Source organism: Eurosta solidaginis, chromosome X (assembly GCF_040869045.1).
Source record: "Eurosta solidaginis isolate ZX-2024a chromosome X, ASM4086904v1, whole genome shotgun sequence".
In the NCBI taxonomy this organism is placed as follows: domain Eukaryota; kingdom Metazoa; phylum Arthropoda; class Insecta; order Diptera; family Tephritidae; genus Eurosta; species Eurosta solidaginis.
This window is the reverse complement of record NC_090324.1, coordinates 43,271,702-43,295,540: the sequence shown is the minus strand read 5'-3', so window position 1 is coordinate 43,295,540 and position 23,839 is coordinate 43,271,702. Positions and strand designations below refer to the sequence as shown.

At 37.6% G+C, this 23,839-nt stretch overlaps 1 protein-coding gene across 5 annotated transcripts in view; it reads left to right on the top strand.

Moving 5' to 3' along the window:
- LOC137235429 (membrane-associated guanylate kinase, WW and PDZ domain-containing protein 3) overlaps positions 1-23,839 on the top strand; it is a 512,969-nt gene that overhangs the window by 426,318 nt on the left and 62,812 nt on the right. For 3 of the 5 annotated variants that reach the window (XM_067758414.1, XM_067758416.1, XM_067758415.1), the window contains exon 2: positions 19,384-19,625. The exons of 1 other annotated variant lie outside the window; for it this stretch is intronic. The gene's annotated coding sequence lies outside the window, so the exon portion shown is untranslated. Of the gene's footprint in view, positions 1-10,170; positions 10,224-19,383; positions 19,626-23,839 lie in introns of all 5 variants that reach the window. One more of the 5 variants, XM_067758418.1, reaches the window with a different exon arrangement.

Here is a 23,839-nt window from a genome sequence, read left to right as displayed (position 1 = left end):
CAGCTTGAGCAGCTTTGCAAAAAAAAAAAAGTCTTGAACTGTGCTAGTCTCGACTTCGAATTCCACTTTATCAAAACGTTGAAGTAGAGGAAAAAGTCGGGATAGCACTACCCCCCGTCTATCCAATTGTTACTCAGGTACAAATCGCTTCACCGACTCGGAAAGTAATGCTACCCTCGTAACCCTAACCTGTCCGATAGAAGGAAAAATATAGTGCAAACAAAAGTTAGTAGGAAAATAAGAAAAATAAGAATAGCGGAAAGATAGTATAGATCAAAATAGTAAGCGGTGATGGGAAATTTAAATTAATGTTTGGTTATATTGGTTTTATGTGTACCGGCTCGAGGTCAATATTTTGGTAATAAAAACACCAGTTTTTATTCCGATATATTTCGGTTACACATCGGTAACCGTCTTCATGGGACTATACATATATATAAAAATAACCACATACGAATTTTATCATCTGACAAAGGAAACAAAACCGTAGCCATGGAGATAGTCGATTACAACAATAAAATGAGCGAGATTCTCAATGACTTGACGACTTAGAGAGTGAATAGAAAAGATCCCACCGATCCCAGGCCGATTTGCTCAGCTTTTAACTCTCCATCATATGGTCTATGCCAATTTCTAATAAATATTTAAAAAAATATCACGGCTGACTCCAAATACAACGTTAAGAACACCCTTGAATTTAAAGATAGAATCAATAATACCTTCATTTGCGAAGATGAAAGACTCATCTCCTTTGACGTGGTGTCATTGTTTCCAAGTATACCAACACAAATGGCACTTGACATCATACGTAATAAATGGACGATTATAAAAGAACATACTAATATGCCCAAACAACTATTTATGGACATATTAAAGTTTTGTATCGAAGAAAACAGATACTTTAAATTCAATGACACGGTTTATACACAATTAAGAGGTATGCCCATGGGATCGCCGGCATCTCCAGTTATCGCGGACATTATAATGGAAGAACTTTTGAACAATACGATTGAAAAATTAGTGCATAAACCAAGAATTATGACAAAATATGTGGATGATTTATTCGCAATTGTAAAACATGATGAAATATAGAATACCCTAAACGCGCTGAACACTTTTCATAAAAACATAAAGTTCACCATAGAAATGGAAGAAGAAGGAAAACTATCTTATTTAGACTCTATGGTTATAAAAAGAGATAGCCAGTTAAAACTTATATGGTATAAGAAACCAACTGCGTCAGGGCGACTAATAAATTTTTACTCTAAACACCCGAAGAGTATAATTATGAATACAGCAATGAGCTGTATACGACGCATGCTACAGATATCAGACGATGTCTATCATCAAGAAATTAGACAAGAAATTTTTTCGCTACTCAAACTAAATGATTTTCCTGAAAATATTATAAGGACATTAATAAGAAATCGATCTTCTGCAGGTAATCTAGAAAAATCCGTAACACCAAAAACGTTTAAATCGATAATCTACGTACCTCAACTATCAGAGCGTCTAATCAAGTCCAACTGTTACAACAATAAACAATTTAGAATAGCCCATAAACCCTGTAACACACTCAAAAACATGTTCAACAAAACCAAGTCCATAATACCTCCTATGGAAAAAAGCAACGCCATTTACAAAATTCCGTGCAATGGCAATAACTACGAAGCATGCAGAAGTATTTACGTAGGCACCACCAAATCGAAGTTAAAAACGAGAATAGCACAGCACAAATCGGACATGAAACATTGTCATAATTTAAATAACAAAAAACTGCACTAACAGCCCACTGTGCATCTAGTGGCCACTGTCCGAACTTTGAGAAAGCGTCAGTATTACAACAACAAAATCACTATAGAAAGAGATTAACACTGGAAATGTTACACATAATACATACACCACCAGACATACGACTAAACTTCAAAACAGACACGATCAACGTCGCTCACTTGTACAGACACTTACTCACAACAAAATCGACAGTACAAAACTCCACGCCAACGCTAACGGACGTTTAACTCAAAAATGTATGTATGTTTATAATATATGACACATTACATGTATGAAAATTTGTTTTTACATTGTTTTGTATAGTCCCTTGAAGACGGTTACCGATGTGTAACCGAAATATATCGGAATAAAAAATAAAAACTGGTGTTTTTATTACCAAAATATTGACCTCGAGCCGGTACACATAAAGCAATTTCTTTAAATATAAGGTCGCCAAAAAAGAATATTATTGTTTGGTTATATTTTGAAAATAAAAAAAAGAAACTGAAAGAAATATTAGTAGAGAGAAATGTGAGAAACTAAAATATGATCGTGCTATTGCGTTGGGCGCCATTGTAATGTAACTGCTTAGTCCAGGGCGAGATGGGTGGGGGGTAGGCATGGTGGTAGCCCGGCTGAGGCTCGTCGGCATTGAGGCACGGTTCTTGCCACCTCCCTCGACCCACAGTCACAATTATTGATATCATGCCTAGATGAGCGAAATATAGGGACCTGTAGAAGACAAGGAGAAAGAAAAGGAGAAGAAAGTAAGCGGGAGAAGACCGTCCGTATCAGGTGGAGTCATTCCACCCCTCTTTTTCATGAGGCATGAACAACCTTGAACTCCACTTTAACTCCGTTAGTCGAGTGGAGTTCCCTTATCCTGACGTTCGTCCGTCTGTGATGGTCTGATTTAAATCATCGTCTGTCAGTAAGTTGCAACACCTAACTCATTCCTACTGTGCCACAAGGGCAACACCCATGCTAACACAAAAAAAAACTTGGGGGCCTGCATTTTTCCTGGCATTGTTTCAATTTCATTGTATTATTTCTTATTCTGGTCTACACTCAACCAAAATAACCAAAAGAAAGAGGTTCCGAAACCCTTACATATAATTTTTAAAGTAAAAAAATCAAATAGATAACAAAAAAAATAAGAATACCCATGACGGGAAAACCCATTACTAAAAATCTATATTAAGCAATAGTTAAAGCGATCAATTAAATATGTGCATACGATTATATTGGGCAAAGAAGCATAAAAAAAAGAGAGATTATTACAACGTTATATACATAAAGATTACCATTCACTATATATAATCATTCACTTACTCATCTCCCCATGCTAATATGCAGTCCAGGTACCAAGGCTGTAGCAGCGGGAGCTGAAAGACAAGAGAAATAGAGAGAAAAAAATCCCTATTCCATGTACTTTTGTACTATTATATACTATTACCTCATTGAATCTTTAGATCCGGTGTATGAAAGTTAAAATACGCATGGACATTTTTTTGCGCTCGTGCTAACTAATAAAAAAAAATATTTTATAAAAAAAAAATAAAAAGTTAAAATAATCGCGGGTTAAGTGTGAAGTGTACAGTGGAAATATATTGGTCGATACAAAAACAAGTGGTTACAACGAAAAGTGGTGTACCAACGACCAAATTTCTTAGGAAAGAACAAGGAAGGTGCCACACGTGTTTGAGGCAGATCCTTTTTTTTTCTTATAGAAATCCTTAATCAAGAAAAATATGTATAGAAAATTACAAAAAGAGTAAAAGAATATAAAAATTATCAATATATAGTGAAAGAAGATTCATGTGTGCCTACGGATTAGGGTGTGAGAAAAAAAATCAAACTTGCAAAAAAAAAAGATTTCAGAAAAGAAAAGAAGCTAAGATTATGTATAAAATAAGCAATTACGCAAAAAAAAATCATATATACATATGTGTGATTAAAAAGGTGTGTGAAGTGAATAATTTGTATGAGTGTCTTTGGGTAAGTGAAATATGTATGTATATAAAAATAAGAAAAATCAAACAATATAAACTACAATTCAGAAGAATATTTCATATATATAATGATTTCAGGAAAATTCAAAAAAAAAAACGAACTTATAATCTAAAAAAAATATTTTTAAACCAAAATTAAAACTAAAGAATATTCTCGGTCCCCTCCGTGGTGGTGTGATGTTGTCGTATTTGCGGCGAGTTCTATGAGATGATGAGTCCGCTCTCTACTTTTGGACTCTTCTCACCACAGCCCTGCTGATGCAGCAGTCCACACCAGCGATTGGCTAAATACAACTCACGGCTTTAGTTGTTCGCGATATGATGTAACGTGACGTGATATCGTGATACGATGTGATGTGATGTGGCCTGATGTGATCTGATGTCTTCTCTTTGCGTGTGTTTTAGTTGGTCTTTGGAAAATGGTGTTCCACCTGCAAATAGTTTTGGTTGTGTTTGGGCTTACCGTGTGTTTTGGTGGATTGTTGGAATTACTGAATGTTGGTTTTAGGTACTATTTCCTTGTTGGAATGCTTTCGTATCAGAGATGTGGTCGTAGTGTTTCTAAGTGTTGCGTGGTAGTCGCTGGTGTGGTTGTGATCAGCGGGAGTGGTTGTAAACTGGATGATGTTTAGATAAGATTATGGGTGTATTTATGTGTTAGTGGTTGTGATTTGGAATAAGAATGTGTGGTTGCTTCTGGGTGTTCCTTGTGGTGTTGATGCTTACATGTCCTTTGGTATTTGTGGTGTATGCTGGTGGATCGTATTTGGTACTTTTGAGATTGGTTGGTCGTTTGTTTGCGTGAATCGGTGTTGGTTTTCGGTGGATTGGTGGTGTATTTGTGTTGAAGCGCTGTGGTTAGTATCTCATGTTGTGGAGGCGTGTGTGTTTAGGCGGATGGTTGCAAATCCGTATGGTTGTGCATGTGTAATTGTGCCATCTCTTGGTGTGGATCTGAGTTTCTGAAAATTTGTTTTGGGCAAATGGTAGGGTGTTTTATGTGGTACTGTGTGCCCTTCATGTTCGGTGTGGATAGTTGCATCAACAGGGCTCTGATGAGAGGAGCCCAAAAGTAGAGAGCGGACTCATTATATCATCGAATCCACCGCAAATACGACAACATGACACCACCACGGAGGGGCGGAGAATATTCTTTAGTTTTTATTTAGGTTTAAAAATAATTATTTAGATTATAAGTTCATTTTTTTTAATTTCCCTGCAATCCCTATATATGTGAAATATTCTTCTAAATTGTAGTTTATGTTGTTAGATTTTTCTTATTTTTATATACATACTGAAGCAATCATATATTTATGTATGTTCGTACTTAATTGAAATCATCATTATTGGTTTGACTTGTATTAATTATATGATTAATCTATGTTCTGAAGCTAAATACAACCCTATAGGCTTTTCGCAAAATATGCATTCTTGCAAACACAAATTAGCAACCCTCGTTATATTTCAATGTATAGATTTTTATTTGATGATCGACAGACTTCACTTGGCTTTGAACTTGCGAACTGTTCGGACGTGTGCACACAATATTATTTTGGGGAACACCCCAAGCACTAGCAATTATCCAAAGAACAATAAATACATATTATTGTACAGCAAGTACTGTATTCGTTGGACAACGGTAACCTACAATAGCAAAGCTCCGCATATCAATTTTAGTCGCTTCTGCTTGCATAGCAGAACAACATAAAACGAAGGGTCCCTGCTCGCTGTAGTTACAAAGGAAATGCGCGCACATTATTGCTTTGGGCAGTACTCCTTTGCTTTTTTTATTACTAGAACTATAATTTACGCCCATCGAGTAGACCCAACGTTTCATTGGCGCGAAACGTGGAGCTACGAACAACGACAAAGCCGAACCAATGGCGACGTTTTCGCCAGAACAATTTAGCCAAATTTTGGCAGCGATATCGGGCAATAGAAAAGGAGGGTCATTTACGGGGTGTACTGGACGTTTAGAAAGATATTGAACGAGTTTCCGACGCAGACGCATTGCGCGGAATGCCACTTCTCTTGGAACGTTATGCAGCAATATGGTGGATTGGGGTGAAAGAAAGAATTACAACATTTGACGAAGCGGTTCATTTAATCCGTACAACATTTTCACCACCAAATCCGGATTGGAAAATTTTTGTTTCAATTTTTGAACACAAGCAACAGGCAAGAGAACCAACCGACAGTTTCGTTTGTAAAAAGCGGCTATTAATTTGACAGCTGAATTAAAGCGTAAGTGAGTAGTTACAAAAAGCATGATTTACGCACCCTAGTCCGTTAAGATTCGTGAGCGAGTCCGCCGTGAATTAACACCAACCTTCGAGGAATTATTGAGACATTGCCGTGAAGCAGAAATGCTTTTTCAAGAAGTCACACGAAGTAAACCTGTCGTCACTGACCAGGCGCATGTAGAAGACCCAAAGCGATGCTCCTTTAGTCGATGTCGTGGTCATACCGTCGATATTTGCCGAAAGAAACAACAAAAGCAACAAAATGCGCCACAACTACAAGCCAGTACCTCAAAAGTTGGCGAAACAGTATCACAAAGCGCTACTCAAAAACGTACATCAGCTTACGGATGCGGTGTACCGTTCGTTTATCGGTCAAACTGTGTAAAATGTAGTGAAAGAAATAAAGAAAGTCCACAATATCTGGCATTTAACAATGTTTCCACAACAGTTTTTGGTAGACCGAACCCGTCTGTTCATGTAGAGATGTTTGGCTTAAAAGGGGAAGCTAGTTTCGACAGATGTGCGAAGACAAGTATTGTCAGTGCAAATTTAAAGAAGATTTTGACACAAAAGGTGTGTATTTTCCAAGACGGCGAAGCTGATGTTACCATAGCAGACGGCGGCACCACCACACAAAAAGTTTTATCTACCATTTGCGACTTAACGATTAGAAACCGCCAAAGGAAAATTCGACTACTTTCTCTACCGTATGCCACTAAAAACCGTACACTCATTGGTGCAGATTTTATGGAACAATCCAATATTGTTTTAAATATGGCGCAAAAATTCTGATATTTCGCTGATGAACCAAACGTTAAATACGAGTTTGTTAAATCCAATGATATCAGCCAGCTTCTTGCACTAGATATTGCAGGAGAATATATTGTAACGAATTTAAGGAAATTTCGCTTATTCCAAATCTTCTGCTAATGTTCGAATCGCTTAACTGTTGAATAAATCACTCCAATATTCAATAATGCAAAAATGGTCTTTATTAGAATACTTAAAAGTACTTCACAATAACACTTAACTTCACAACCAATAGCGTACTTAAATAAAACTGATTACTGCGTACTCAGCGTTAACCCCTCTTATACTCTCTGATGTCTCGTTCGCGTAGTTCTAGGCGTTTCTTCTTCTAGAATTTACTACTTGTTTACCAGCTATAAACTTACCAGCTATAAACTACAGATGCACGATTATAGCTTCTCGCATAGCCATATACGCGTGTATATGTGAGTAATAATGATTGTATACTTTTGTGAGTAGCTCAGATATATGCATGTGTTTGTGCGTTTCTCTCCGCTGCTTGTACTTACATATGTGTAGACACAATGGATGATTTGTTTATGTAGATACAAGTGACTGCTTAGTATCGACTTAGAGATGATAGTATGCCTTACTGTTGCTAATATTTGTTACAATATTGATGCTTGTAAAGCTTCTGGAGTTAGTGCAGAAGATATGAACACAAAATCTAAATTTGTTGACCTCGTATCCTAGAAATAGGTACTCTTGGTAAACCCGCTGGAAGAACGCCTCGAAACAATCAGTACTCGCCTCATATGGTACAAAACATTTTTAGGGATTCACTTCCTATCGGTGTAACAACTGCCGAAAATAGTTCGCGTCTGTTTGCGCCTCCCATAAAAATAATGGGAGAAAGTCCGACAAACGAGAATTGCTTGTATCTCCACGCTATCGAGCTTACAATTTGGGCAGTTTTGCTGCTGATGCGGGTCCTAGCGAACACCCGATAGAGCATTCCAGTAGATTATTATCTAAAGCCGAACAAAATTATTCAACCAAAGAGCAAGAAAGAAAGCAACAAGATGCCAACAACAGCAGTACTAATTCAAAACGACGTGAACATAATGTGTTTGAAATAGGAGCAAAAGTACTGGTTACCACACATGTTCTGAGCAATGCAAGTAAAGGGGTGACGGCAAAGTTCGCTTCTAAACGTGATGGCCCATACACCATTATAGAACGAAAAGGGGCAACAACGTATGTTATTGCGCATGAAGATGCCTAACAATAACCAATTGGTATGTATCACGCATCCGCACTCACTCCCTATCAAAGCGTGAAAGATGCAAGAGAGGCACCAGTCAACGGTATTCGTCATCGAGGAAGACCTCGCAGCAACTGAAGCAATCATATATTTATGTATGTTCGTACTTAATTGAAATCATCATTAATTAAAAGATAGCCGGTCAATTATGTATTTAACAGCAGTATAAATAGGCTTTTTGACCATTATTTGCTTAGTGCAAAGTTAAATTAAACTCCACTATTTCGGCTCAACGTTTCGCTAAGCACCTTAGCTTCTTCAGGAGCGAAACTGAATTTATTTAGTAATTTTTATCACAAACCAGTAATTTTATAACAACAGCAATGTACATAAAAGAAAGTTATTAAAAGAAATTTTGGTTAGAATTTAGCAAACAGATTGTTTAGTGAAAAACTTACATATATAAATGTATGTATCCCTATCCCCTTTGTTTACATTTTCACATTCTTAGGTATTCACTGAACACAGCCTTTCATACATACGTACATATGTAAACAAAACATACCAATTATGTTTGATGATCAAAGTCCAGTTTAATGACAAGTGTACTACATATTACTAGTACCATTTTTATACTTTTAATTTTCTTGAATAACTTAGTTAGTTTATACTTTGTGCAATTTGTGACGCCTAATGTAATCTAGGGATACATACATTTATATATGTAAGTTTTTCACTAAACAATCTGTTTGCTAAATTCTAACCAAAATTTCTTTTAATAACTTTCTTTTATGTACATTGCTGTTGTTATAAAATTACTGGTTTGTGATAAAAATTACTAAATAAATTCAGTTTCGCTCCTGAAGAAGCTAAGGTGCTTAGCGAAACGTTGAGCCGAAATAGTGGAGTTTAATTTAACTTTGCACTAAGCAAATAATGGTCAAAAAGCCTATTTATACTGCTGTTAAATCATCATTATTTGTTTGACTTGTATTAATTATATGAGTAATCTCTGTTCTGAAGCTAAATACAACCCTATAGGCTTTTCGCAAAATATGCATACTTGCAAACACAAATTAGCAAGCCTCGTTATATTTCAATGTATAGATTTTTATTTGATGATCGACAGACTTCACTTGGCTGTGAGCTTGCGAACTGTTCGGACGTGTGCGCACAATATTATTTTGGGCTACACTCCAAGCAGAAATTATCCAAAGATTAATAAATACAAATTATTGTACAGCAAGTACTGTATTCTTTTTATTTCACTGGACAACGGTAAGCTACAATAGCAAAGCACCACAAATCAATTTTAGTCGCTTCTGTTTGCATAGCAGAACAACAACAAACGAAGGGTCCCTTCTCGCTGTAGTTACAAAGGAAGTGCGCGCACATTATTGCTTTGGGCTGTACTCCTTTCCTTTTTTATTACATGAACTATAATTTACGCCCATCGAGTAGACCCAACGTTTCAATACATATTTTTTTATACATATTTCACTTACCCAAAAACACACATACAAATTATTCACTTCACACACCATTTTCATCACACATATGTATATAGGATTTTTTTTGCATAATTGCTTTATTTAGTATATTAGTATTAGCTTCTTTTCTTTTCTGAATTCTTTTTATTTTTGCGAGTTTGATTTTTTTTATGTTTTTTTTTTTCTCACACCCTAATACATAGGCACACATGAATCTTCTTTCACTATCTATTGATAATTTTTATATTCTTTTACTTTTTTTATAATTTTCTTTACTTCTTTTTCTTGATTAAGGATTTCTAAAAGAAAAAAGAAGGATCTGCCTCAAACACGCGTTGCACCTTCCTGGTTCTTTCCTAAGAAATTTGGTCATTGGTAAACCACTTTTCGTGGTAACCACTTGTTTTTATATTGACCAATATATTTCCACTGTACACTTCACACTTAACCCGCGATTATTTTAACTTTAAATTTTTTTTTTATTAAATATTTTTTTTTTTATTAATTACCACGAGCGCAAAAAAAAGTGCATGCGTATTTTAACTTTTATAAACTGGAACTAAAGATTCCATGAGGTAATAGTATATAATAGTACAAAAGTACATAGAATACGGTTTTTTTCTCTTTATATCTTTCAGCTCCCGCTGCTACAGCCTTGGTACCTGGACTGCAGATGAGCATGGGGAGATGAGTAAGTGAATGGTTATATATAATGAATGGTAATCTTTATGTATATAACATTGTCATAATCTCTCTTTTCTTATGCTTCTTTGCCTAATATAATCGTATGCACATATTTAATTGATCGCTTTAACTATTGCTTAATATAGATTTTTAGTAAAGGGTGTTCCCGGCAGTGGTATTCTTATTATTTTTTTTTTGTTAGCTATTTGATTTGTTTTTGCTTTAAAAATTATATGTAATGATTTCGGAATATCTTTCTTTTGGTTGAGTGTAGACCAGAATAAGAAATAATAGAATTTAGAATTACCAATACAAATCACTAGTATACAAGTAAATGGTGAATTTGTGAAAATAAACTTCTATGAAGAGGAAATGTGTCACTTTGAATTTATTGGTTGAGAAAATGCCAGGAAAAATGCAGGCCCTGTAAGTTTTCTTTTGTGTTAGTGTGGGTGTTGCCCTTGTGGCACACTAGGAATGAGTTAGGTTTTGCAACTTACTGACGGACGATGATTTAGACCAGACCATCACAGACGGACGAACGTCAGGATAAAGGAAATCCACTCGGTTATCGGAGTCAAAGTGGAGTTCAAGGTTGTTCATGCCTCAAGAACAAGAGGGTTGGGATGACGCCATCTGACACGGACGGTCTTCTCCCACTTGCTTTCTTCCCCTTTTCTTTCTCCTTGTCTTCTACATGCCCCTATATATTCTTATCTAGGTATGATATCAATAATTTTGTTTTTGTGACTGTGGGTCGAGGAAGGTGGCAAGAACCGCGCCTCGATGCCGACGAGCCTCAGCCTGGCTACCACCATGCCTGCCCGCCACCCTTCTTGCCTTGCTCCAAGCAGTTAAATTACATACTTGATAACTTGATATTTCATTACATATAATTAAATTTAAAAAAATATTAAAAAGATTTTTAAAGTAAAAGTCATATAAAATATATTACTACAATAACAATAAATTGGAAAAACTTTAAATTTTAACAAATGGGCGTGGCACCGCCCCTTTTATGACGAAGCAATTTTCTATGTTTCGGGGGCCATAACTCGAATAAAAATTAGTTCAGAATAGAACCATATGTATATTTAGTATTGCGCAGCCTTGTAACACTATTAAGAACACAAAACAAACAACAACAGCATTTAAAGTGTACAGCTGGGTATGTAATGTTCGGTTTCACCCGAACTTAGACTTCCTTACTTGTTTCCCTTAAGTTATGCGTTTCCTTTACATATAACTTGAGTGTGGCTGTACACACCCACGCATGTCTGTAGTAAGTATGAAACATCATTGTCGGTGTCGAGCCGGATCAAGGCCAGTTGAGTGAAAAATGCTTGTAGTACGTAATTCAAATGGCTTCCGGTCAAAAGTGTTTGAATATTCAAGCGATTAAGAAGTTTACGCGTATGCAAAGCTAAAAATTTGAAAATAAAAATATATATCTTAAAAGTTTGTGAAATTTTTGGAATTGGAAAAAGTTTAATTAAAAAGATGAGCCTTAAATTATAATAAATAAATAAATAAAATAACTACAGTCCACTGAAGAATTCGGTAGAATTCAAAAAATATATATGTATATAAAAGTGTGCGATCTTGTGAAAAAAATTATATAGAAAGTGTATATAAAGGGAAAGTTCATAAAAAATGAGTATAAATAAAGAATATATAAAAAGAAAAAGGGTACATCAAAAGAAAATAATTTAAATCCATTTGTTAAAATTTTTGATTTTGGTGTGCCAATGAAATTTATTATGTTTGCGTGCTATGATAGATATGTATGTGTGTGCTTGTGTTAAGGAACATGTTGGGTGGTTGAGAAATGGAGCAATTACAAGGCGAATCTATACTGAACTGGCCGTGAGCTAGTGTATTCTTTTGTGTTAAAAAAAAAAAAAAAAAAAATTTATATGTTTGTGTGAGCATAGGCTTGTTCGAGATTCAACTGCATCATGTTGCATGTTTTTTTCGAAGTAACAGGTTCGAAGCGAATATGTTCCGACAGCGGAGATAGTGTGATATTCGTGCTATCGTTTTCTCTTTGTTGTGCATTTAAAAAAAATGTATCTTTGTGTTATGACAGGTTTTTCTTGACCATAATGTTGCTTTTAGTGCAAGTAAAACTCCACTATTACGTCCCAACGTTTCGCTAAGCATCTTAGCTTCCTCAGGGCCGAAACTGCATTTATTTAAATATTTTTTCAATTTACCAACGTAATTTGACATGAAATTATAAAAATAGTTGTTTAAAATTTCAACAATGTCCAAAAATTAAAACCAAACAAAAAACAATAAACGAAAATGGACTTACATACATATACATATATGTAAAATTTTCTATTATAAAAACATATCGCTGATACCAATTATATAATAATAATTTATTTATTTACGGTCTTTAAGACTTAGTTCAAGGTAAAAAAAATATATATATATATAAATAAATTGTTTACATTACATGCTTAATGACTCACAGTATAAAAATAATTTTGCTTTAAACTTATTAATATTTTCACAGTCTTTTATCGCATTTGGTAATTCATTGTACATTTTATAACCTATATATTCTAAAGTCTTCTTCGCGAACTCCGTTCTTACTCTTGGCAGTCTTATATTTCCGCTGCTTCTAGTTCCATAGTTATGTATTTCGTGATTAAAATGTATTCTCCCGTTCAGATAATTCGGTGTTATTCCTAATTTAATATGATGTATAAATTTCAATGTAAAATAATATATCGACTGTTTTACACTGAGCCAGATTAACATATTTAGCATTGTAGTTTTTGGTGTTCTAAGCGAACATTTTAAAATTAATCACATCGCCTTGTTTTGTTGTATCTGCAGTTTTTTTATTTGTGTGTCATTTGCTAATAGCAGGATTGTTGGACAATAGATAAAGTTCGGTTCAATAATTGATCGATACACTAATATTTTGTGTCGTTGACTAATATATTTACAAGTTCTGTACATAAAACCAATTTTTTTTGCAATTTTGTTTTCTAAATAACTTATATGCTCTCCAAATCTAAGGTTTTTATCGATCCAGACTCCTAGGTATTTGATGTTGTCTACTTGCTAAATTTCAACATTTCTTATCTTCAGAGTAATATTGCTAAGATTATTGGCACCTATAATACTTTGATTTTTGCAAAATATCATATATTTGGTTTTATCCACATTCACTTTCAACTTTCTATGGCATAGCCATTTGAAAAGGGAGTCTAAGTCTTCTTACATTTTCGATACCGCAAAGCCCGCATTTCTTTCACTGATGGTTATCAATGCATCATCTGCAAATCGTCGAATATTGTAATATTTCAAGCATTCTTTAATATCGTTAATTTATATTGTAAACAATAGCGGTGCTAATACTGAACCTTGCGGTAGCCTAATATATACATCAGCAACCGGTGAAACTGCACTTCAAATTATCGTCTTCTGCTTTCTATTACTCAAATAGCTTCTGAACCATTCCAAGGCTTTTCCTCTTATGCCATTATTAAACATAACATTCAGCAGTTCCTCCCTATCCACAGTTTCAAAAGCACGTTTTAAGTCTAAAAAGACTGAGATCACAACTTTCTTGTCAGTTATATCATCTTTCCATTCCGCAATAACCAGATTCAGTGCTGTTTCGCAAGAATGGCTCTTCCTAAACCCAGATTGTTCAGGTATAATAATTTGGTATTTATCTAGATATGCCACTAATTGATTTTTAACCACCGTTTCTATAATTTTTTCATCTGCGGGTACCGTATAATTGGGCGCAGTTCCTCCGGCCTTACTGCATTTTTGACTTTTTCCACAGGTACTATAGTTGATACTTTCCAGCAATTTGGAACAATGCTACTGTTTATTGATTCGTTTATTATATCTTTGTAGAAGTGAACAATGTAAATCATGGCATCTTTAAATACCCCCTCCGACAAAAGGTTTTTTCCACCATATTTCTTTCTAAAAGATTTAGTAATGTTCATTATATCATCTAACTCTACGTCGGCGAATTGAAAAGTTTCAATGGCATTATTTACACTTGTTTCTGCCGCAATCGGAATTATTTCAATGGTATCATTAATTTCAGCTATGCTCTGTACAAAAAATGTATTTAGGGCATTGGCTATACCGTATTCCTTCTCGAGGCATTCATCGTTAATTACTATATTGCTAACAACCTTTTTGTCATTGGTGAGCTCAGCAAGATCTTTTAAAAACTTACACATCTGCTTCATGTCTCCTTCACTATCGAGCACTTTATCTTCCATATATTTCTTCTTTTTATACATCACAGTTTTTTTATATATTTTTTTAACGCCATTATAATTCTCCCAGTTGCTAGTATTTCTAGCAGTATTATAGGATTGAAGTTTTCTTTTGTGCAGTTCCCTTAGCTCACGGTATACCACTTATTCCTCAGTTGTATTTGGATCCTCTTCTCATACGTCAGTGCTTGCATAGCTTCAGTTAAAATATTGTTCAGGATCTCAGTTCGACGTTCTACTCCTACATGAGACACAGAGCTAAAGTCGCATGTTCGCAGCAGATTTAAAAGATTTTCTGCGCTGTAGTACTCCCAGTTGGTGACAGTAGCAACTTTTCTCATTTTGCAATATTTAGCTGTTGGTACTTTGAAATGAATTGTTTCATGATCGGAAATTCTATATTCACTTACATGTTCAGTAACTTGCTCGTTATTGCTGAACAATAAGTATATTTTCGTAGAAGAGTGCTCAGTTATCCTTGTGTTGAATTTTTTCTTTGTACCATAGCCATTTGTGCAAATAAACTTATAAGCTGATTTGAGTATGTTGCTGATATATTCATACTAATATTAAAATATCCAACTATTATAATGTTGTCAGATTCCCTGAGGTGTTCATTGATGACATTGTTAAGTATGTCATGAAGTCAGCAGCACTGCTATTTGGTGAGTGATGGAGTACACCAATTTGCCATTTTAACGCATATTTTTTAAGTTTTATGATAATGCACCACACATTCCTGTCAATAGCTTTATTACGCACTATGCTATATTGTAAATTTTCATGTACATACATTAGGACACCACCTGTATGTCTACTGTGGGAATCGCAGCGGATGAATTTATATGTGGAAATGCATAGCTCGGAATCCATGATTTTATCTGTTGTACACGTTTCCGCGCATAAAACAATGCTGGGTGTTTTTGTATTTCAGTAAGATGTTCCAGCTCTAGCTTATTTCTGTAATACTATTAATATAAAGATATATACAGTCCAAGTTGAGCACTTTCTTACGAAGGTTTGTATTAGTTTTTGACTTGTGTTTTGTGTTTACAGATTCCCTCATTGGTTGCTAATAACCAATCTTCCTCTTCCTTGCTATGAAATTTTGTTGATACACAGGACACATTCTGACCATGTATGAGGTGGGTTTTGTCGAAGGCTGAGGTAGCACTCAGTCAATCCAGCGTCAAGTAGAGGTCCCACAAACCCCCACTTAATAAGAACACCGTTGTTATGTGTTAATGACGAATACACACACACACGGCTTGAAAGCAGCAGCTTTCCGTGCGAAGATGGCGGGGGAGGGAGGCGAGCGGCGGCTAACGGTCGTTGTAATAGCAGAGGGGTCGGTGCGGCGGATGGATGTAGTAGTATGGACGCAGTGACGGTACCAGCGAGCTGGTTGGACGGTGGTGAGATAGCAGCGGCTAACGGTCGTCGTAGGAGCGGCGCAACGGCGGTAGGATAGCAGGCGGCCAACGGTCGTCGGAGCAGCGGCGCAACGGCGGTAGGATAGCGACGGCAACAACAGAGCAACGGAGCGCGTACCAGTGGCGTGGCCAAAACGGGGTGTCGGTGCGAACGTTGTACTTGATTACTTCTTCGGGGCGTTACCAGTAGCGGAGGCGGCTTCCCGCGAGGACGCTGTCACAGTTGCGGCGGCGTAGGGACCCTGCGAGGAATGAATCAGAGTTCTGGTTAATGCCGCTGGACACCACCGCCTCCATGCCCGCACAAATGCAGGGCTGGACGCGGAGTTGTACTAGCAGGAATTCCGAAGGCCGATCCATGGGCTGAGGGGAAGTGCACCTTACGGCACAGCGGTAGCCCCTTTAGCTGCTGGACCGGTCGACGGTCGGGCCGGGGCGGAGGGGAAAAGGGCCGGATGGTCATAAGTCGGCGGGTCCGCCTTACTTAGCTGGAAAGAAAGGGGTGATCAGTGCCAAGGCAGCACCCCTTCAACTCAGCTAGTCAGGAGGAGTGACTGGGTTGCTTAATAAAGCAACCACTTCCTCTGACTAACCTGCGGGGAATGAAGTGACAACAGCCAATTCATTCTCTTTTATACTGCTTCTGCTATGATCCGAGTGAGAAATGAACCGCTAATTGGGTACTTCTGTTTGCCATTTACTGTGAGTTGGCGGACCGTGTGCATATTATTGTTATCGCCAAATGCTATTCGCATGCGTTGGTATGTATGTAGCTGCTGATGTTGGCTACCTGTTAATGTACTATGTATGTATACTCTCAGGCGTAGGTGAAAAAGGGTTAGAGGGGGTCTCAGGCGTAGGAGAAAAAGGGTTACAGTGGGGGTCATACTATTGTAACGCTACGTTACAGTCCCCCTCCCACTTCGGTTGACGGAAAGCTGTTGTGAGGAACAGGAGTATCACGCCAGGCCTGGCCTAGTGGTTGTATGTGTGCTGTTGTAGCGGCTTTGCCGGTGTGTATGCGTGCAACGTTTTATTAACATTTTTTTTCCATAAAATATACAGGGTCATTCCACTTATACTTATCAAAGTTGATTCAAAAAAAAAATGTTTACAATTTCATTGTTCTTAAAACTAACAGAATATTTAATTTTAAAATAATGCGAAATTCATGAATATTATAAATAAATTGCCATCCTTCTTCTTCTTCTCCATCCTTGACATATTGGCTATGTTCTTATCTACCTCGTGTTGTGATTGCATTATGGCCGTTCGGTATTCGGTGATATATGGGCCGGAAAAAATGTGGTACCCCTTGTATATTGACTCGGTTGACTGGCCACTGGTACTGCTCCCTCCGTGTGCACCCGCTCTAACGTCGCTTTATATCGCCGAAGGTTATGTATGCTGAATATGTTTTTGTACCCTCTTTGCTGACTACATTTATGTTATGTGTTAATGACGAATACACACACACACGACTTGACGGGTAGTGAAGGCAGCAGCTTTCCGTGCGAATATGGCGGAGGAGGGCGGCGAGCGGCGGCTAACGGTCGTTGTAATGGCAGAGTGGTCGGTGCGGCGGTCGAACGGCGGGATCAGCACGTCGGCCGGACGGCGGACAGTATTAGCGGGCAGATTGGTACAGCGGTATGCAGTGGCGGGATTAGCACGGCGGCTGGACGGCGGACAGTATTAGCGGACGGAGGGATGTAGTAGTATGGGCGCAGTGATGGTACCAGCGAGCTGGTTGGACGGTGGTGAGGTAGCAGCGGCTGACGGTCGTCGTAGCAGCGGCGCAACCGAAGTAGGATAGCGACGGCAACAACAGGGCAACGGAGTGCGTACCAGTGGCGTGGCCAAGACGGGGTGTCGGTGCGACCGTTCTACTTGATTAATTTTTCGGGGATTACCAGTAGCGGAGGTTGCGGGTGGCGGCTTCCTGCGAGGACGCTGTCACAGTTGGGCGGCGGAGGGACCCTGCGAGGAATGAATAAGAGTTCTGGTTAATGCCAGTCCGCCAGCTGGACACCACCGCCTCCATGCCCGCGCGAATGCAGGGCTGGACACGGAGTTGTACTAGCAGGAATTCCGAAGGCCGATCCATGGGCTGAGGGGAAGTGCGCCTTACGGCACAGCGGTAGCCCCTTTAGCTGCTGGACCGGTCGACGGTCGGGCCGGGGCGGAGGGGAAAAGGGCCGGATGGTCATAAGGCGGCGAGCCCCCAACCCCCCCTCCCCCCACCTACCTAGCTGGGACACGGGCGAGAAAACCATAAAGGCGACGACCCGTTGTCCCCGCAAATGAGGGTGACCCGTTCCCTGACACCGCCCCTTTCCACTCCGTGGTGTGGTTGGCTCACTCGCCTCAAGTGTTGGCTCGCTAGCTGGACACCACTGCCTCCATGCTTGCACGATGGCAGGGCTGGACGCGGAGTTGTACCAGCCGGGTCTTTGTAGGTCGATCCGTGGGCTGAGGGGAAGTGCGCCTTGACGGCACAGCGGTAGCCCCTTTAGCCGACAGGTCGCTCTTCTGCCTGAGCCAGGACTGAAGGGAAGGGACCTATCGGCCGCACGGCGGCGAGCCCCCCTTACTTGGCTGGGACACGGGCGAGAAAACCATAAAGGCGACGACCCGTTGTCCCGCAAGCAAGGAGTGACCAGTGCCATGGCGGCACCCCCTTTCCCTCTGGAGGTGGAATTGGCTCGTTGGACATCGCTCACCCCGTGGATGCACACTAAGGTAAGGTGTCGGGGGCGGTGCACCAGCTCTGTCCTTGCCGGTTCGTAGGCTGCGAGGAGAAACTGGGGGCCGATGGCACCACGCTACGCAGCTGCCGAACCGGGTAGGCTGGAGCCTTAGCTGAGAGGAATGGGCGGGGTAGCCCTAAGGCGGCGGGTCCCCCTTACTTAGCTGGAAAGAAAGGGGTGACCAGTGCCAAGGCAGCACCCCTTCAACTCAGCTAGTCGGGAGGAGTTGCTTAATAAAGCAACCACTTCCTCTGACTAACCTGCGAGGAATGAAGTGACAACAGCCAATTCATTCTCTTTTATACTGCTTCTGCTATGATGCGAGTGAGAAATTAACCGCTAATTGGGTACTTCAGTTTGCCATTTACTGTGAGTTGGCGTACCGTGAGCATATTATTGTTATCGCCAAATGCTATTCGCATGCATTGGTATGTAGCTGCTGACGTTGGCTACCTGTTAATGTACTATGTATGTATACTCTCAGGCGTAGGTGAAAAAGGGTTAGAGTGGGGATCTCAGGCGTAGGAGAAAAAGGGTTACAGTGGGGGTCATACTATTGTAACGCTACGTTACACATGGAATCGTGATTTTCGTCCAGTCCCAAATTTAATTTTTTATTTGCCCTGATGCAATTGATGCATTTGTTTATTGCTTCTTTATTGCATATCACATATTTATGATCACCCAAGCATTTTGTGCATACTTCTTTTTCTTTGCAGTTACTGGCTTTGTGATTGAAGCCTTTGCATTTGGAACAACATAGTACTTGCAAGGCATCATATACTCTGCACCGCGCCCAGCCTACATTGAGTCTTTCTCCGGCTAGTATATTCATAAAAGCTTCAACCTCCACTTCAAGTACGGCATTACAGTAAATTATCTCATTTTTCTAACTTCATACTGCTTGACAATTTTTATATCTGTTTCGGATAGACAATTATTTTGCGGTTTAAATCTCTGGGTAAGCTCATCATTATAATACTTGAAATTTATACCAGTTAAAATAACGGATGCTTTCACTTTCATAGGAATCTTCACATTGTAATTATTTCCGAGGCTGTTCTCAATAGCATTTTTTATTATCTCACGATCATGGTCATTTGCACTTTCGACAATCACTACACCGCTTTGTCTTGCTATTATATTTGTAATTTGTAGTTCCTTTGGATCGACATTCAAGTTTAGATCATTTTTGATTTTTTTCTGCACTTTGCTTTGTATTTGGCTTAACTATTAAGGGAACAGCTTTTCTGATCTCTGGCAACGCTTTTGTTACAGCTGCATACGATGCCTTGGCTTCAACATTGCCGTTTCTCTTTATTTCTGTGCATATTTTTTTATTTTCATTACTAATTGTTTCTATCATTTTCTTATTGTCATTTTTATTGCTTTTTAACTCTTCAAATACTTGCTCACTGCTTCGCTTGAACCCTTCTGCTATTTCGCGGATTTTGTTTACTTCTTTCACACGTCTTTCGCAAGACTCTTGAGCTTCTTGCATTGCTTTTATTCTTTCACTAAATGCAACTTCCACTGCTTTAAGTGCTTGTTTAATCTCTCGCTCATTTTTCTTTAGTGAATTATCAAACTCACATCTATACTCTGCTAATTGTTGTCCATTCTGCTTTACCACCATTTGCATATCTTTAAGGATGTCATCAACGATATGTACATACTGCACACAGTCAGTACACATAAACCTAAGCATCTCACATTCTTCAAGTTTGGTGACGCTGTATTGATCCAAGCCTGAGCATTTTGTTGTTAAGTGGTAATATTTACCACACACCCCTTCACACCGAATTTTTGACGCTTCTCCTCGTATATTACCTTTTCATTTGTCACATTTTTTCTCCATTCTTCTTTCCACATATACAAAATTTATGATAAAAGTAGTTTACAGTGTTTTTGCATCAAATAACTACAGAACATTTATGTCCGCTAATTGTAGTTGAATTTTAGAGTTTTCATGTATATTTTTCACAAATATTTAGTTCGTATAACTAAATAAAAGATTTTAGAATATGCGCATAATTTTCACCGCTTTCTTTCACTTTTGACACTTTATGCAAACGTGATTTTTGGAAAGAGAATTGAATAATTAATTAAATACAGTCGGAAAAATAAACACAAATATTCCATGAAAATATATAGAAGACATTTGTAAACATCTCTCCCAATTGTCAAACTAAACAACAGAATTTAAAGGCATAACAAATAAGCCGCCGAAATGCAATTCGTGTCTTCTTTTATGTTTACTGTTTTGTTCCTTTACTCCATTATTCGTAAGTTCTCTATAGTGTATCTGATTTTTGTTCGTTTCTCTTTGTCTAATATTTTGACTCTCTTCCTATCAGCTGAGTGACCACTTGATGTGGTGTGTTGCGATATCGCTGTGTTGATTTTCTTTTTCCTTGTGTCTGATTCATGCTCATTTAGGCGGCCTCCTAGACTTCGCTTAGTCGTGCCTATGTATATTTTATCGAAGCTTTCTTTTTCTTTACCTTTGCATGGTATTTCATAGACAATGTTATTTTGTTGTGAAGTTTTGAGAGGGGTTATGGTTTTTGTGAAGATACTAGATATTGTATTATTCGATGTGTATGCTAAACATATGTTATTGTTGTTAGACGTAATGTATTTGTAGAAGTATTCGGTTAATCTAGGTATGTGCTTAACACTGTAATACTGTTTGGGTTGATCAGTTGTGGTTTTTTTTTGTATTTGTATTGATATTATTTTCAAAATTTGATATTTTCTTTGGAATTAGGCTATCTATAAGTATTTTTGGAAAGTGTATCATTATGCGTCATGCCCACCTATGCAATACGTTTGTGGCATTACGCATCATGAACTTCTATGCCAATGAATTTTTGTGAACCGACCACACGCAGTCATCGCACAATCATATTATAATATTATGCGACATAAATTACATCGACCCAACACAGCTGTAAGCCTACATCAATGGAATGCCGAATATTAAACCCTTGTCAGTTCACACCTTACAATTTTTGCTCAGCCACTCACCCCGGTCAATACAATTGCCGATCGTCAATGTTAGATTGTCACCAAAATATTTACACACAACTAATCTACATTGGCTAATTTGTTAATGTGAATTACCCAAATATTCACATACAAACATTTTACATGGTTCATACAAATATCAACATGCTGTCCTTGCATACCATTAATACAAATCTACACATATACATACCATTAATACAAATCTACATATATGCATACCATTAATACAAATCTACATATATACAAATCTACATATTTTTAGTTCGTAAGTATTAGAATAATTATGAATGTATAGGTTAAGAAATTATGTATAAAAGGGAAAGAATTTCTTTTAATAAAGACAATTACTATCTGACTCCCAAAGTGAGCAAATATTTTATTTTTGAATATTTAAACCTTTTCAAAAGTTATTGATTGTAAGAATTTGTTTAATTTTTCTTATGTTTGCTTCCCAGATGTTTTGATGGCTAATAGTTAAGACTTTGTTGATAAGATTTTTTGCGGTAACAATTTTTGTTTTTTTTTCTTTCTTCTATTCTAATTTAAAATTTTTTCAATTAAGAAAAAATATATTATAACAATAATAATGATAAAATAATTATTGTTAGGCCTTGAGCTCGATTCAAACTCGCGATCTTACAAATCTGTAGGCCGATATAACAACAAAAATTGTTAATACATCCCAGAGCACGGGGAAAAAGTGTCAATAAAATATGACACTATGGCATCATCGCCATAAACAAAGTCCAATTTTCACAACTATTCTGTAACAGATGTCGCAGTGTTGTGAATATCAATTGGCAAGAAACAGAATTGAAGTAGGAATAATGAAGACAAAGAAAAAACCGCTGTGGTGGCTGAATGGTTATAGCAGCGGCGCCTAAACGTTGCCGATGAAGGAATTTAGCAGTTCCCGAAATGGATCTATACAGCGAGCTTTGGCAGTTGTCTAAAATTTTTTCTTTCTTCTATTCTAATTTAAAAATTTTTTCAATTAAGAAAAAATATATTATAACAATAATAATGATAAAATAATTATTGTTAGGCCTTGAGCTCGATTCAAACTCGCGATCTTACAAATCTGTAGGCCGATATAACAACAAAAATTGTTAATACATCCCAGAGCACGGGGAAAAAGTGTCAATAAAATATGACACTATGGCATCATCGCCATAAACAAAGTCCAATTTTCACAACTATTCTGTAACAGATGTCGCAGTGTTGTGAATATCAATTGGCAAGAAACAGAATTGAAGTAGGAATAATGAAGACAAAGAAAAAACCGCTGTGGTGGCTGAATGGTTATAGCAGCGGCGCCTAAACGTTGCCGATGAAGGAATTTAGCAGTTCCCGAAATGGATCTATACAGCGAGCTTTGGCAGTTGTCTAAATTTTTTCTTTCTTCTATTCTAATTTAAAATTTTTTCAATTAAGAAAAAATATATTATAACAATAATAATGATAAAATAATTATTGTTAGGCCTTGAGCTCGATTCAAACTCGCGATCTTACAAATCTGTAGGCCGATATAACAACAAAAATTGTTAATACATCCCAGAGCACGGGGAAAAAGTGTCAATAAAATATGACACTATGGCATCATCGCCATAAACAAAGTCCAATTTTCACAACTATTCTGTAACAGATGTCGCAGTGTTGTGAATATCAATTGGCAAGAAACAGAATTGAAGTAGGAATAATGAAGACAAAGAAAAAACCGCTGTGGTGGCTGAATGGTTATAGCAGCGGCGCCTAAACGTTGCCGATGAAGGAATTTAGCAGTTCCCGAAATGGATCTATACAGCGAGCTTTGGCAGTTGTCTAAATTTTTTCTTTCTTCTATTCTAATTTAAAATTTTTTCAATTAAGAAAAAATATATTATAACAATAATAATGATAAAATAATTATTGTTAGGCCTTGAGCTCGATTCAAACTCGCGATCTTACAAATATGTAGGCCGATATAACAACAAAAATTGTTAATACATCCCAGAGCACGGGGAAAAAGTGTCAATAAAATATGACACTATGGCATCATCGCCATAAACAAAGTCCAATTTTCACAACTATTCTGTAACAGATGTCGCAGTGTTGTGAATATCAATTGGCAAGAAACAGAATTGAAGTAGGAATAATGAAGACAAA